The sequence below is a fragment of the Punica granatum genome, chromosome 1 (assembly GCF_007655135.1).
Source record: "Punica granatum isolate Tunisia-2019 chromosome 1, ASM765513v2, whole genome shotgun sequence".
NCBI classification, from domain to species: domain Eukaryota; kingdom Viridiplantae; phylum Streptophyta; class Magnoliopsida; order Myrtales; family Lythraceae; genus Punica; species Punica granatum.
The window spans coordinates 19,115,631-19,132,649 of NC_045127.1; positions in this window are offsets into that span (position 1 = coordinate 19,115,631).

Here is a 17,019-nt window from a genome sequence, read left to right on the forward strand (position 1 = left end):
GAAAATATAAAAGTCCTAGCACCTCTAAGTCGGGAATGGTCATACCTAGTCCCAGGATGCGGGATGGGATTGTAAAAAGTCGAGTTGGGACCTTTGATGGGTTGGGTTTGGGCTGTTTTTCGTTGCACAGACCTGAACAGGTGTAATAGACTCGACTGGAACAATGAACAGACTTGACTGGCACAAGTCGGATCGGACGTCACCACAGAGGCTCACGATGGAATTTTGAGGCAAGGTCAGCGACCCTAAGTAGCCAAGGGACCCCTTTAGGTGACCGCGGTGGTCGTTTGCTCCCAGAGTTATCGGGTTGACCCGTATAGTCCTGCAAAGATCACGGAAAATAGAATGCATCCTGGAAACTGGCCCGATTGGGTAGTTTTCGGGTCGGAATTCACTACAGTGGATCCTGATGGAATTTTGATGCAAGGTCAATGGCTCCCGACTCCTAACTCACCTCCGGAGGTGATGGTGGTGGTCATGTGGTGAAAAGGGTCTCGGATCGACTCTATCTGCAAGAAAACCGCACAGACAGTCAGAAATTTCGACCCGACTGGGCAGTTGGGCTGTTTCTACGTGCTGGGCTAAAATCGACGGGTTTTTCTTGGATTTCTTGACTCCTTGACACCCTAGGGTTGTGTGGGGAGGTGTGTGATGGGTTTTGACAACTCAAACCGACTCGGAAGGCCTTGAAACCCGGGTTGCCATTTTTGACCCGAGAAGACCGTTTTTTGGGTTCGGTTCTGTGGTGGCTATTCCGATGGCTTGGAAGCTTCAAACTTAAAATATAAGCTCGGAAATGGATAGAGGGGGTCGAAAACATGTGGGATATGAAGTTTGGTGAAGTTTGGATGTAAGCCAGGATGGTAAATACCATGATCCCGACTTAAGTCTTTGGTGTTTTGCTTGGTTTCTGCTTGCTGGAAATGGTTGAAGCTTGCTGCGGTTGTTATGGAGTTTGAGAGCTTTTGAAGAGTGAGAAATGCTAGAGAGATGGCATGAAGTGAGTTGTGATTAAGTTAATGACTTAAAGGATATATAAAGGCAAAGATTAAGTGTAATTAAGAGAAGAAAAGTGCAATTAGGGCTCTTGATTTGGGGGATCCGAATTTCTTCAATGGAGATGAGGATGAATCTCCTCCATGCATTCTTCATGAAGATGAGCCAAAATGCATTAATGTCATGGAGTGTTATCTTGGATGATGGCTTGATATTTTCATGCAAGACAAGTGAAAGTTGTCTTCTTGGCTTGATGAAGAAGATGACAAGAGAGGGGTGGTTCTTCTTGTCTTTGGCAAGGGGAAGAAGATGTTGTGGGTCTGAGACCTTTAGAGCACTACTCAGGAGGCCTAGATGAGTTGTGTATATCATTTCGACGATTCCACATTGAGCCTTGGGGAGGCTAGCACTGAGTAAGGTAGGCGTCCGGCGTCAAGTTTCCCCAAAGAGGACCTCCGGATATGGATTTCCATTGAAATTGGCCTTTTATGCTCCTCGGAGGTCACTCGGGAAACTGAAAAGGGTTTTGCTGTCTATTTTGTCCAATTGCGTTTGTTCGCTGGAGTTTTCAGGGCAATACAGGGTCAACTTCGTTTGCCGTTATTCCGTCAGACTGTCTCCGGCTGTGCATTTCCGAAGAAGGGTATGCTTGTTATGTCGCTCGGAAGTCATTTGAATTGTCAATGTGGCTTCAAGAGACGATCTGAAGCACTGTTCATGCTTTGTATGCTTGTGGGGCATGGCCGCATTTAACCTTTGGAATTAACTTTTCTCTGAGAAACTAGCATTTTTGGACTTCCACTGAAAAGTTGTCTGTATACAGAAAGTTGTTCTGTATAGAGCAGAAGATTTGTGAAATGCATTAGAAGACACTTTTTATCTGTTTAGCACTGATGTGGATTTTTGGAGTCCAATATTGGCTACTTTCGATGGTCAAGCGAACTATCGAAAAATAGGACTGTTCGCAATGTATTCTGAAAAATGCCGGTTTTGGGATTGTTGAGCTCTCTAGTCACTCTGTTAGCTCTGGATGACCCAGGAAGTTCTTCTATTGTTCCCCCATATCATCTGTTTATTCATGTTGACTTGAAAATGAATAATGATTTGTTGCTCTGTTGAGCCTTCTTCCGTATCAATGCTCAAGTCGTGGCTTGAATCACTGTTGATACTGTTGCTTGGATTGATGAGCCAAAATGGGGTGCTGACAGCTTCCCCTCTTTGATTGCGTGCTCAGGTAGAGGATGCAGCCAAAGACTTCAGAAGCACCCTAGTTTGATTGATAATAATCAACATGGCATCCATATCACCCTCTTCTCCTCTCTTTTTGTTTTGGATGTGTGAGAAATATCGTACCTAATGCAAAGGTGAAAGAAACAAAATAAGACATAGACAAGCTTTGCAGAAAACAGGAAGGTGCATAAAGAGAATGCATGCCAAATGTGAAGTGGGCTTAATGAAAAGTGCGAAGCTTGATGAAAACATGCGAAGCCTAAAGAAATAGCGGAGCTTAATGAAAAGTGTCGTGCAAAGGACAATGGGCGCTTGCCCAATGGTTTTGCCAGAAACACGAGTAAGCAAGCCCAACGGATTTGCAAGAAGCACGAGCGAGCAGGCTCGGGGAACTTGCAAAGCTTAAAAGAGAGTGTGCACGGGCAAGCAGGTTCGGCGGATTTGCAAGAAGCACGAGCGAGTAGGCTCGGGGGAACTTGCGAAGCTAAGAAGAGAGTGTGCACGGGCGAGCAAGCCTGGCATAGTTACAAGAAGCACCAATGAGCAGCCTCGGTGAACTTGCGAAGCGTAAAAGAAAGTGTGCACGGGCGATTAGGCCCGGCACAGTTGCAAGAAGCACGAGTGAGCAGACTCGGCGAATTTGCGAAGCGTAAAAGAAAGTGTGCACGGGCGAGTAGGCCCGGCACAGTTGCAAGAAGCACGAGTGAGGTGACTCAGTGAACTTGCGAAGCATAAAAGAAAGTTTGCACAGGTGAGCAGGCCCGGCACAGTTGCAAGAAGCACGAGTGAGGTGACTCGACGAACTTGCAAAGCGTAAAAGAAAGTGTGCACGGGTGAGCAGGCCCGGCACAATGGCAAGAAGCACGAGTGAGGTGACTTGGCGAACTTGCGAAGCGTAAAAGGAAATGTGCACGGATGAGCAGGCCCAGCATAATTGCAAAAAGCACGAGTGAGGTGACTCGGCGAACTTGCGAAGCGTAAAAGGAAATGTGCACGGGCGAGCAGGCCTAACATAGTTGCAAGAAGCACGAGTGAGGTGACTCGATTTAAGAAGCATAAAAGGAAATGTGCACGGGCGAGGAGGCCCGACACAGTTGCAAGAAGCATGAGTGAGGTAACTCGGCGAAGTTGCGAAGCCTAAAAGGAAATTTGCATGGGCGAGTAGGCTCGGCATAGCTGCAAGAAGCACGAGTGAGGTGACTTAACGAACTTGCGAAGCGTAAAAGGAAATGTGCACGGGCGAGTAGGCCCGGCACAGTTGCAAGAAATACGAGTGTGGTGACTTGGCGAACTTGCGAAGCGTAAAAAGAAATGTGCACGGGCGAGTTGGCCTGGCACAATTGCAAGAAGCGCGGGTGCTTGCCTGGCGAACTTGCGGAGCTTAATTGAAATGTGCAGAGCTTAATTGAAAAGTGCTTTGCTGGAGGCCTGCTTTGCTGCATGGGTGATTGTGCTTTCGCAGGCGATGCCCCGGCCGTGCGATGAGGGACTTTGCTTTGCGGGATGTCGTGTGATGAAGGACTGGAGCTCTGGGATGGAGCGCCTATGTATCCCGAGTGGTCGGGAATCATAGTCTGCCGTAGTTCTTGCTGTTTGCAGTACCTGTGATCTTGGCATTACTAGTAAATCATGTGAGAAATACTAACAAGTGATAGACACAAATAAGCATGAAAATGTTGTTTCAACATGCAGATCTTCAATTTCGAGTCACCTAAGTGACTTGTGAAGAATTTTGCTTTAACAGTGCAGATGGGTCTCGTTCTCGGAGGCCTAGATGCGAGGCCTCAAGGGGCTCCCGTTAGCCATGCATGGGCATATCGAGACTTCCCAACGATGCCCTAGCAGTTCTATTGTTTGTTCGACACTCCTATCGACTTTGGATCCTTATCATCCGGATGCCATAAGGCGACTGCATTTGCAACCCGCTTGGGGATTTCTGTTCAGATTTAGTTAGAGTGGTCTAATATTTCCAAAGAGTTATGACTAGACCCCCGAAGAGGAATGTTTGGGATTTTGGCTCTGTGGTAGCCTATTAAAGAGTGGCTGTGACCCATTTGGAGTTATGCAAAGGCAAAGAGAAAAGAGAAATCTTGGGAAGCACGTTGCCCCAGGCAAAAAGGATACACGGGTTCACGCCTGCAATGTATTCGAGAGCCGATCGGGGATCGTGTTGGATTAGATAACCTGGCCACTTCCCTTGGGGATCTCTTGTCCACATGATGTGTGAGAGACTAGGGGCAATTTTATCTATCTCTCATTTTGCTCTCATTTTGCTACGGTTACCCACCTCGGGGCCGCACCTCTTAACCTAAAGGGGAAGAGCTCTCCTTTTGCCACGATCGCCCCAAAGGGTTTCCGGTCGTGCCTCTCTTTTACCCTAACTTTTGCCTAGGCCGCCCCAAAAAGGGTTTTCGACCTAGCGGGCTCGATTCTTTTATCTCTCGAGTTTGCAAGGGCGAAGGGTTCAAAGGATTCAACCTCCGAGTGCATTGTGTTCTGTCTCCGTCGAGGAGTTGTGTCTGCTGCTCCCCTTTTTGTCGGGGTTTATTGATTTTTTCGAATTGGCGGCACCAAAGTTTTAAACCTCGCGGTGCCTTGCTTCGCTTGTTGGCGGGTTTTTCTCGCGTCTTTTCTCTCTCTCTTCATTGGGAGGTTTTTCCCGCTTCTTTTCGCTCTGTTTTTTTTTCTTGCAGCTGGGGTTTGTTTTGTGCCCCGTGTCTTTATTTAAAACTCCTCGACTTTGGAGACTTGTTGCATGTTGCTAGCCCTATTTTGTGAGGGCTGGCTTTCTTGGAAATTTGACTCTTGTGCACTTGGAAGTCGAACTTCGTGTCATTTGCCCTTGCAAGCTTTATAGATGAACTTCCCCTATCGTCTAGGAAAAGAAAATGTCAAATTGCCCCATGTGGAATAGGGAACCGAGGTTGCCCTGGTGCGAATGTTGAATGGGGATGCCCTGATCTTCATTTGTTGAAGTGGGCCGTGGTAGGTGCCTGGTGTGATGTCTCCGATCATCTCTTGCTGTCCTTTATAGTGCGTGCCTCTTGGAGGGTGCATGATGCTGAAGTCACTGGATGTTCAAGGAAGACGGTTGCATCAATGCTGAGTGATTCGCTCGATTGTCCTTGTATTCGACTTCATAGGGGGTACCTCATCGTCGGACACCTCCCTCATCAAAGTATAAGGAAAAGGTCCGTGATAAGTTCTCAAGGAAGTGTGAACTCGCGCATCGCTGTTCGCCTGTGGTCAATGTGCCCCTGTGAAGGATGACAAAGAAGACGATGCATTAGGCGATTATGCGGGGAATATGTGGTAAGAAATATGGGATGGTCCAATGGGACAATCCCTTTTTGTCCCGTCCGCGACCCATGGGGTGCCGCATGCAGACGACATTTGTTTCCGAGAATCTGGTCATCACTACTATGGAGTGGTTAGATCGTGACTGAGGTCACAAAAGCATATTTTCCCTAATTGTGAGTAGGCATGCGCAGCCGTCCTAGGGAAGGCTCGAGGAGCCGGGTCCCATGAGGACAAGCGAGTCAAACAGGTCCAACAAAATTAATAAAGCGTCGCAAAGACTGTCCTAATGTCCTCTTCGAAGTGCTTGTTCTAGTCGGGAGCCCGTTTGTGGGAATGTATTTAAATTAAAGCAAAAGAGAGTTTAAGAAAGAGTGTGCGTGTTGCTCCAGTGTTTAGTCGATGGCGATAGCGGAGGACGGGTGGATGAGATCCACTCTTTGATCGGAGGTATGATCGTGCTGGTATCTCCTGCGATCGAGAGTTGGGTCATGCTCTGGTTATGAAGCTGTCACTTTCGGCCTTTGCAGTGAAAGGATTAGACTTGCTCCTCGAAGTATCACTTGGATGAATTTGAATCCAAGTCAATTTTGGATTTCAAATGAGCCAAAAATGCAGTAAATGCAGGGTATCAAAACCTGAAAGCAGTAAATGCTGGGCCGGAGCCCAAAAGTAGTAAATGCAGGGCCGAGGCTCGAAAGCAATAAATACTGGGCCTGGGCCCGAAAGTAATAAATGCAGGGTCGAGACCCGACGTTTGGCCGAAGCCTGATGCGAGGCCAAAGCTCGATGCAGTAAATGCAGGGTCGGAGCCCAATGCAAGGCCGAAGCCCCAAGCGAGGCCAAAGCCCAATGCAGTAAATGCGGGGCCGGAGCCCGATGCGAGGCTGTAACCCGATGCAGTAAATGCAAGGCCGAAGCTCGATGCGGGGCCAAACCCCGAAGTAGTAAATGCTGGGCCGGAGCCCGATGCAGGGCCGAAACCCAAAGCGGGGCCGAAGCCCAATGCAATAAATGCAAGGCCGAAGCCCAAAAGTAGGGCCAAAGCCCGATGCAGTAAATGCATGGTCGAAACCCGATGTGGGGCGGAAGTCCAAAAGTGGGGCCGAAGCACAATGCAGTAAATGCAAGGCCGAAACCCGATGCAGGGTTGAAGCCTAAAAGTGGGGCCGAAGCCCGATGTGGGACGGAAGCCCAAAAGTGGAGCGGAAGCCTGATGCAATAAATGTAGGGTCGAAGCCCCGATGCAGTAAATGCAGGGCCGAAGCCTGATGCAAGGCAAAAGCCCAAAAGTGGGGTCTAAGCCCAATGCAGTAAATGCAAGGCCGAGGCCCGATGCGGTGCCGAATCGCAAAAGTGGGGTCGAAGCCCGATGCAGTAAATGTAGGGCTGAAGCCCGATGCGGGGCCGAAGCCCAATGTAGTAAATGTATGCTCGATAGGAAAGTGCAAGAAATGCGAAAGCAAAGGTAAATGCTAAGGAACAACGCAGTGCGCTGCAAAGCGGTGACTCTGATTTGCTTGCGATCTTTGTGGAGAGAAGGTGGGAGCTCAGTGTTGAAATCCCAAGGAGCTGGATCAGAAACGTTTGTTATCTCAGTTGTGGTTGTTTAGTATTCAGGCTGCCTTCTTGTTGGGGATTTCCTGCAATGGAAGAAGGAAACAATGAAGGAACATGAACTATTCGCAATTCCAATGCAAGAGTGTAGGGAAGCGAACTGGCCTGGTAGGCGTCGTGCGAGCACACCAAGAGACGTGCATCGATACACACAGGAGATGTGCTGACGATGCGTGCATGTGGTACGTGGTGACACGTCTGGACATGTTAGTGGTGCGCACTGTTGTGTGAAGAAGTGTATAATGTTGCATTGGAGACGTGTTAGGGCACGTCGAGGATGTGGTCGGTTAAGTGGAAGTTAGTGTTGATTAACTTCACCTAGGAAGGTTGATCGGCCCTCGGGCCACGGCTCGTCTTGCCGTGGAGGAAGGGTGAAGACCGCAGGTGATCTACCCGCGATGGTTGGCACGACTCGCCTGTCGTGCGAAATGGGTGGCCGGGATGGACTCGGCTTCTAGTCACAGCACATTTCGCTATGGAGAAGTGAAGACCGCGGGTGGTCTACCCGCGAAGGTTGGCACAACTCGCCTATCGTGCAGAAATGCATTGTAGCTGCACAAATGTAGAAATAAATAAAATGCATGCAATGTATGAGTTTTCAAAGGCTAATGCCATTGTATCGATTTGGTTTAAGTTGATTAATTTAAAAAGATAGTTTGAAAAAGGGAGCTTAAACATTAAACCGAAAAATTATTGCGCTCGATAGCCAAGTGAGCACTAGGTAGGTTTGAGCGTCGCACAGATGTTGTCGTGGACTAGACCTAGAGATGGGAAAAACTGCCCGCTTTTTGTTTGCGCTCAGTTCCAGTGTGACGCTCAAGTGCGCCATCTCTCTATCCGAGCTCTCCTCGCGCGTGCACGTGTTTGAGCTATCTCTCGCTGAATCTCTCTCAGCTCTGTGAGCTCTATTCCTACTTCGGCGATCTCTCGGTGGAGTCGATCTACCTCCTCTCAGCGAGACTATAACTCCATACGCCTAGCTGCTTGGTCAGCACTCTTGGCTTCAAGAGGAGATACTAGGGTCCGAGGAATGGATGGGGGGTCCTGTAGTTGAAACCAGGCCACGTACTCTGAAGTGGCACTATATGCTCGCTCTTCATCTGTAGGGTGCTCCGAAAAGTATAGGTTTTGCATGAGACGAGTATCCCAAAGTTGACGCATTAGCCTAATCCTCATGAATCTTTCAAAAGCAGAAGGTGCGGAATTTGCCCATACGATTTGGTAAGGCTCGTGATTTCCCTCAATGGGAATATCTTGTAGACCACCGAGCTGTCTAATCACTCGATAGGGGAAGACAAGTGTGCATCCAGAATGGCTAATCAGGGGAAGCCCTATAACTGAAGGACAACCAATGGCCATGGGACCACCAGGATTCCAACGAGTAGTCCATAAAAACTGTGCTTGGGTGAGCTCCTCCATGAACTACGTCCAGTCGGTGTAATTATGGTCGAAAGGTCAAAACACATGAAGTAGACGAGCGATGAGTGAGCGCTCGTCGGTGATGCATGAAAAAGGATGGGAAGAGTCGAACGGCCTGATGTGTGCGAGAAGCCAAATCTGAAGCAGATGTGGGGATCCTCTTATCCTACCCCGTCGAATCTCTCGTACATAGTCAAGAGACCGAATGGTCTCAGCCAAGATGGCTTCCACATAACTATGGCCGCCTACCACTTGGAGGATGACCTGGGCAAGTGCCCCGCCTATGAGGTTCGACGAGTACGGGAATAGAATAGTCTCGAAGATAAGCAAGAGGAACCCGTGAACCCGTGACAGGCATCACGCTGATATGATTCTCCCGTGGCATTGAGAGCACGAAAATGTATGAAGTCTATGAGCCATGTAGTCCTAATGTCGTGGTCCCATCCATACTGAAGCTCGCGACGAATTTCTTCATCGCGGAGACCTAAAAGGATGGCTAGTATACTATGTATCGTGGCAAACTGGTCGGGCACCACGATGTCGCAAGTCGGCATAGGTCGCTGAATGAGTGCTGCGTATTCCTCTACTGTAAGAGCTAGTTCTGTCCCCTAAAAGCTGAAAACGGCCCATTGAGTGTCCCAAAAACTGATAGCGGTTCTGAGCAAGGTCCAGTCGATAGGAGAATCAGCAAGTAGTGGCAAGTCTCCTATGATGAGCTGGAGAAATGCGCGGTCAACTGGGCGAAACGAGTTCTAAAGGCGTGTTATGTCCGTGGCTAGCGTGATGATGATATCAAGCCCAAGACAGGGACGCGAGAGGTCCATTCTTACCTAAATAGAAAAGATGTTGGTTTAATATTTATAAACAAACTGATGCAATGTCCTAATTTGTTTTGAAAACATGCATGCAGGTGCAGAAAAATAAACTATAACATTAGATCATTACATTGTACAACGCTCTTTCAGTGAAAATAGCAAAATGCTCGCCTAAAAGAAAAATAACGAGCCAACTCAAAGACTCAACTTTTGGGTCGGTTGATGGCATGAAAGCTATTTTGGTCCAACATGATGGTCCCCGTTTATGCATGGTTTCAGTGTTCTACTGGGAAAACCATTAACTAGGGATGGGGGCTCCCGATTCAAGGGTGTCAACTCCTTGAAATCGAACAAGGATCTTTGGGGGTCGATTTGGTGGCAGAACCGACTCGATCCATTCCCTTACTCGGAACCTCTGACTAGCCTAACTTCCTAGATTGGTGCCCGTGGGATTTCAGGCATTTGGTACCTAAATCCTCTAGAATGATGCAATGCAAGTGCAAAAAGGTAAATGTACGTAAAATAAATGTACGGAAAGCGATAAATAAAAATGCAAGCAAAGCAAACGGATCGAGCCTGAACCCACTGAGTATGTCCCCAGTTCAGTCGCCAAGCTGTACGAACCCAAATGTGCTCTCGTCGAGGCTCGCATGTGCGCGACCTGAAATCGCGTGGCTTGACGGATTGTTCCACCTTCCCATGGGGGACGCGTGACGGGCACACATGAGAAGGAGTCGCCACTTACCATTTTACGACCCGGAGGTCGAGGGCCGGTAAGTTACCCGGGTCTAGGGGTAATGGTACACCTAGTTTGCTAAGGCATTGGTCTATTCGGAATCTGAAAAACTGAATTCGGGGGTTCACATTACGTGCGGACCTATATCCCGCACGCCCTTTCGGTTCTGGTTTGCTATGCTTACATTTTTATTTTATTTACCGCCTGAATGAGGGTGCATTCGACCCGCACGTTTTGACACCGTAAATTCGGTGAGTTAAACGATGTCAATTGAGAAGCTGAAAGAAAAGTAAGCCTGCATGTCGGGGAATGGGTTCACTATCTTTTGTTACAGTTCATCGAACCATAACGGTTTACTCCCTCCATGAACCGAAATCGCGAGCTTTTGGGGTTTACTTTCCTATGAGCAAACGTTGAATCGATTCGATTAATTCAACTCTCGAACCGTTCGCTCACTGAATGGGATTCTTACAATAACGAATGTACAAATAAATCCTTACAATGTGCTCTCAGAATAAATACAATAAATTACAAATTACAAATTACAAATGATTGAATCCCATTCGGATCGTTCTCGGTTAATATTTCGCTCGACTCATCGTGACTTTAGGAAATAACCGAAACATGCAATTCAGTGGACTCTTAGTGAATAGGGCGTTGGACCCTGTGATTGGTGATTAAGGCATTGAACCCTAATATTATTCGGCCTAGGGATCAATCTCGACCCACATGACAAACAAGTGCAACAGATAACACGTAACATATTAATAACAGACGATGTGTTTGTTATTGTCAAGTGTACGTGTTTTAACAAATTATTGATCCGGAGCATTTTGGCATGCAAATCCTACCCTAGACAAACAAGCACGTGCCAATGTTTTAACATTTGGCTTGGGTTTGAAAACCTGATATATCGGGTGTCCGTAGTCAAGTTTCGTGTGTGTGAATTGCTTTTACAGTGAATTGGTGTTGCGACACTGAAGTTACACTGAATTCATCCAAACTTGTGTTTTGACCCTAGATTTGGAACCTAGAGTTTCACCTAACCATTTTCTAGCATTTGGTTTGATCGAATGAAGAGATTAGTCAGGTAATTGTATTTTGATACAGAGTACCCGACTAACACCCTAAACTACGCTTGTATGACAGAAACTCATCTGTGGGAAAAAGAAGGGGCTATGCAGGTGAACCTGCGCCTGAATAGGTAGCCCGTTCTTATTCCGATACCGTCGTGTTTCTATCAAGCTAACCCTAGGATGTCGCCAAATCACAAATTGACGCTCTTGCCCTCGATTTGAAAGTTTGTTTTCAGAAAATGGGAAACGATGCAACACGGGCCACCTCAGCCTGTAACCGGCGTTGACCAATTCCTTGGATCTTTCAGGGTTGTGCGAGAACCCCGTAAAAGCCAAAGATTTGGTCAATCTATTTGGAAGTGGTCTAAAAAGAACTTATATATTCCAACCTGAATTACTTGAAATCAGGTGAAACTCAAGTCAAAACATTCAAGTTTCTCCTAGCCGTCCATGTTACTTCATATTGCATATCGCGGGTTTGGAAGTATGCATGTTTTGAAAAGAGCATTAACATCGTTTTGTAATTCGTCGATGCGAGTTACATATTATTGTTCAACTCGTGCAAATTTGTTAAAGTTGAATGAATTAATCGTGTGAGCATCCCGATTAACCCGTTCGTGAAATTAATACTTAAGGTTACTGCCGAATGCATTAATTATGAAAACGATTCGTGATTCGGCAACCAAAACGATTCCATAAGGATCAAGGATAATTCGGTCAAATGACCGACAATACCCTCATAACCGAATGGACCCGAATGAGTCATCGATATGCAAATCCATGAATGTTTACTTGAAAAATAAAGTTTTAAACGATGTTTTGACGCGGGATTTGTAAAGATATCAAAATTACAATTTCACACAATCCGAGAAACGAACCAAACTGGAGATAAGGAAACCACTCTTGACTCGAGAAAGGCCAAGAGGCTCTCGGCCTCACCCCCTCAAGGATGGCTGAAAGCTCTCATGGCTCAACTCGAGTCTCATGTGGTTTCCTTGCCTCGGTTTTGATTGTTTTTCGCATGCTCAAGCATCAAACACGATGAATAACACGTTTTTTAACAAAAGCTGGTATTGCCATGATTTGAATAACGCATTCAAACATGCAAACATGCACAAACATGTTATTTAAGGAATCAATAAAACAATACCGGCTCCATGGATGCCAGAAAACATAAAGATTCGGGAATCAACTCAAATCGGGGCAAGGAAATCAGTTATAACCCCAAAAACCAACAAAGGGGTCACGGTTACCTTTCCTCAAAGAAAACCTGTGAGCCGCTTTGGTCGTTCAGGTTTAAATCGGTCTCCTCGACTTCGATTTAAACATTTTCTAACATGCTAGCACATTAAATGATGATAAACATGTATGATATAACATTAAAATTGCATAAAAGCAAAACTTGGAAGAAAAACATGCATAAAACCCCTTATAGCTCCATAAACACAACGAAAATGTAAACCGCAGTTCCAGAGTTATCGGGTTGACCCGTATAGTCCTGCAAAGATCACGGAAAACAGAATGCATCCTGGAAACTGGCCCGACTGGACAGTTTTCGGGTCGGAATTCACCACAGTGGATCCTGATGGAATTTTGATGCAAGGTCAATGGCTCCCGACTCCTAACTAACCTCCGGAGGTGATCGTGGTGGTCATGTGGCGAAAAGGATCTCGGATTGACTCGATCTGCAAGAAAACCGCACAGACAGTCAGAAATTTATACCCGACTGGGCAGTTAGGCTGTTTCAACGTGCTGGGCTAAAACCGACGGGTTTTTCTTGGATTTCTTGACTCCTTGACACCCTAGGGTTGTGTGGGGAGGTGTTTGATGGGTTTTGACAACTCAAACCGACTCGGAAGACCTTGAAACCTAGGTTGCCATTTTTGACCCGAGAAGACCATTTTTTGGGTTCGGTTCTGTGGTGGCTATTCCGATGGCTTGGAAGCTTCAAACTTAAAATCTAAGCTCGGAAATGGATAGAGGGGGCCGAAAACTGGGATGTCTTGACCAATAGACTGAGAATATTATCATCTTAATTTAGTAATATATTTAATTTAGACATAAATATTTTTAGAATTATATATGACTAGCAATTTTATTTCGAGTCAAGAGTCTAAAGTTTCCAATTTTTGAATAACTACTTATTTTGTTTTAGAAAGTTACAGAGTAACGGCCTTGATTCTAATTTCCTATTTTAGTTTCTAGTTTTCTTAGGCCTATATATAGTCCATCTCAATGTACAAGAAGAGAGAACTAGATATTTCAGAAACAACTATTGATGAATGATACTTTGAGTTTGCTATAACTCTTTGTTATCGGCATATCGTTAGGGTTTAGCCGCGTTCTATTCCCTTCGAGCCTAAATTCAGATTTAGGCACTAGAAATCATGATTCTGCTGCGTCAATGAGGCGGAGGATTTTCAAGTCAAATTTGTATCAACAAGCCCAAGCCCAAAGAAGCATATCTTGGATATATTAAGGAAAAATTCTCGTGATTTGGATGGGGAAGATGAGATGTCTTGATCCATAGACTGGGAATATTATTATCTTAATTTGGTAATATACTTAATTTAGACATAAATATTTTTAGAATTATATATGACTAGCAATTTTAGTTCGAGTCAAGAGTCTAAAGTTTCCAATTTTGTAATAATTACATATTTTGTTTTAGGAAGTTACATTGTAACGGCCTAGATTCTAATTTCCTATTTTAGTTTCTTCGTTTTCTGAGGCCTATATATAGTCCATCTCATTGTACAAGAAGCGAGAACTAGATATTTCAGAAACAACTATTGATGAATGATACTTTGAGTTTGCTATAACTCTTTGTTTTCGGCATATCGTTAGGGTTTAGCCATGTTCTATTCCTTTCGAGTCTAAATTCAGATTTAGGCGCAAGAAATTGTGATCCGCGCTGCGTCAATGAGGCGGAGGATTTTCAAGTCAAATCTGTATCAACAAGCCTGAGCCCAAAGAACCATATTTTGGATATATTAAGGAAATATTCACGTGATATGGATGGGGAAGATAAGATGTCTTGATCCATAAACTGAGAATATTATTATCTTCATTTTGTAATATATTTAATATTAGAATTATAAATATTTTTAGAATTATATTTTGTAATATATTTAATTTAGAAATAAATATTTTTAGAATTATATATTAGTTCGAGTCAAGAGTCTAAAGTTTCCAATTTTGGAATAATTACTTATTTTGTTTTAGGAAGTTATATGGTAACGGCCTAGATTTTAATTTCCTATTTTAGTTTCTTAGCTTTCTTAGGCTTATATATAGTCCATCCCAATGTACAAAAAGAGAGAACTAGATATTTCAGAAACAACTATTGATGAATGATACTTTGAGTTTGCTATAACTCTTTGTTTTCGGCATATTGTTAGGGTTTAGCCGTGCTCTATTTCCATCGAGCCTAAATTCTGATTTAGGCGCTAGAAATCGTGATTCGCGCGGCGTTAATGAGGTGGAGGATTTTCAAGTCAAATTGTATCAACAAGCCCAAGCCCCTAAGAAGCATATCTTGGATATATTAAGCAAATATTCTCGTGATATGGATGGGGAAGATGTGATGTCTTGAACCATAGACTGAGAATATTATTATCTTAATTTGGTAATATATTCTATTTAGACATAAATATTTTTAGAATTATATATGACTAGCATTTTATTTCGAGTCAAGAGTCTAAAGTTTCCAATTTTGAATAATATATTTTTTTTAGAAGTTACATAGTAACGGCCTATATTCTAATTTCCTATTTAGTTTCTTAGTTTTTAGGCCTATATAGTCCATCTCAATGTACAAGAAGAGGAACTAGATATTTCAGAAACAATTGTTGATGAATGATACTTTGAGTTTGCTATAACTCTTTGTTTTCGGCATATCGTTAGGTTTAGTCGTGTTCTATTCCCATCGAGCCTAAACTCTGATTTAGGCGCTAGAAATCGTGATCGCGCGCGTCAATGAGCGGAGGATTTTCAAGTCAAATCTGTATCAACAAGCCCAGCCCTAAGAAGCATATTTGGATATATTAAGAAAATTCTCGTGATATGGATGGGGAAGATGAGATGTCTTGATCCATAGACTGGAATATTATTATCTTAATTTGTAATATATTAATTTAGACATAAATATTTTTAGAATATATATGACTAGCAATTTTATTCGAGTCAAGAGTCTAAAGTTTCCAATTTTGAATAATTACTTATTTTGTTTTGAGTTACATCGTAACGGCCTAGATTCTAATTTCCTATTTTAGTTTCTTAGTTTCTTAGGCTATATATAGTCCATCTCAATGTACAAGAAGAGAGAACTAGATATTTCAGAAACAACTATTGATGAATGATACTTTGAGTTTGCTATGACTCTTTGTTTTCAGCATATCGTTAGGGTTTAGCCGTGTTCATTCCCTCGAGCTAAATTCTGATTTAGGCGCTAGAAATCGTGATTCGCGCGCGTAATGAGGCGGAGGATTTTCAAGTCAAATCTTATCAACAAGCCAGCCCCTAAGAAGCATATCTTGGATATATTAAGGAAATATTCTCGTGATATGGATGGGGAAGATGAGATGTCTTGATCCATAGACTGAGAATATTATTATCTTAATTTGGTAATTATTTATTTAGACATAAATATTTTTAGAATTATATATGACTAGCATTTTATTTCGAGTCAAGAGTCTAAAGTTTCCAATTTTGAATAATTACTTATTTTGTTTTGAAGTTACATAGTAACGGCCTAGATTCTAATTTCCTATTTTAGTTTCTTAGTTTTCTTAGGCCTATATATAGTCCATCTCAATGTACAAGAAGAGAGAACTAGATATTTCAGAAACAATTGTTGATGAATGATACTTTGAGTTTGCTATAACTCTTTGTTTTCGGCATAACGTTAGAGTTTAGTCGTGTTCTATTCCCATCGAGCCTAAATTCTGATTTAGGCGCTAGAAATCGTGATTCGCGCGGCGTCAATGAGTCGGAGGATCTTCAAGTCAAATCTGTATCAACAAGCCCAAGCCCCTAAGAAGCATATCTTGGATATATTAAGCAAAAATTCTCGTGATATGGATGGGGAAGATGAGATGTCTTGATCCATAGACTGGGAATATTATTATCTTAATTTGGTAATATATTTAATTTAGACATAAATATTTTTAGAATAATATATGACTAGCAATTTTATTCCGAGTCAAGAGTCTAAAGTTTCCAATTTTGAATAATTACTTATTTTGTTTTGGAAGTTACATGGTAACGGCCTAGATTCTAATTTCCTATTTTTTTCTTATTTTCTTAGGCCTATATACATCCATCTCAATGTACAAGAAGAGAAACTAGATATTTCAGAAACAACTATTGATGAATGATACTTTGAGTTTACTATAACTCTTTGTTTTCGCATATCGTTAGGGTTTAGCCGTGTTCTATTCCCTTCGAGTCTAAATTCATTTAGGCGCTAGAAATCGTGATCGCGTTGCGTCAATGAGGCGGAGGATTTTCGTCAAATCTGTATCAACAAGCCTAGCCCAAAGAAGCATATCTTGGATATATTAAGGAAATATTCTCGTGATATGGATGGGGAAGATGAGATGTCTTGATCCATAGACTGAGAATATTATTATCTTAATTTGGTAATATATTAATTTAGACATAAATATTTTTAGAATTATATATGACTAGCAATTTTATTTCGAGTCAAGAGTCTAAAGTTTCCAATTTTGAATAATTACTTATTTTGTTTTGAAGTTACATAGTAACGGCCTAGATTCTAATTTCCTATTTTAGTTCTTAGTTTTCTTAGGCCTATATATAGTCCATCTCA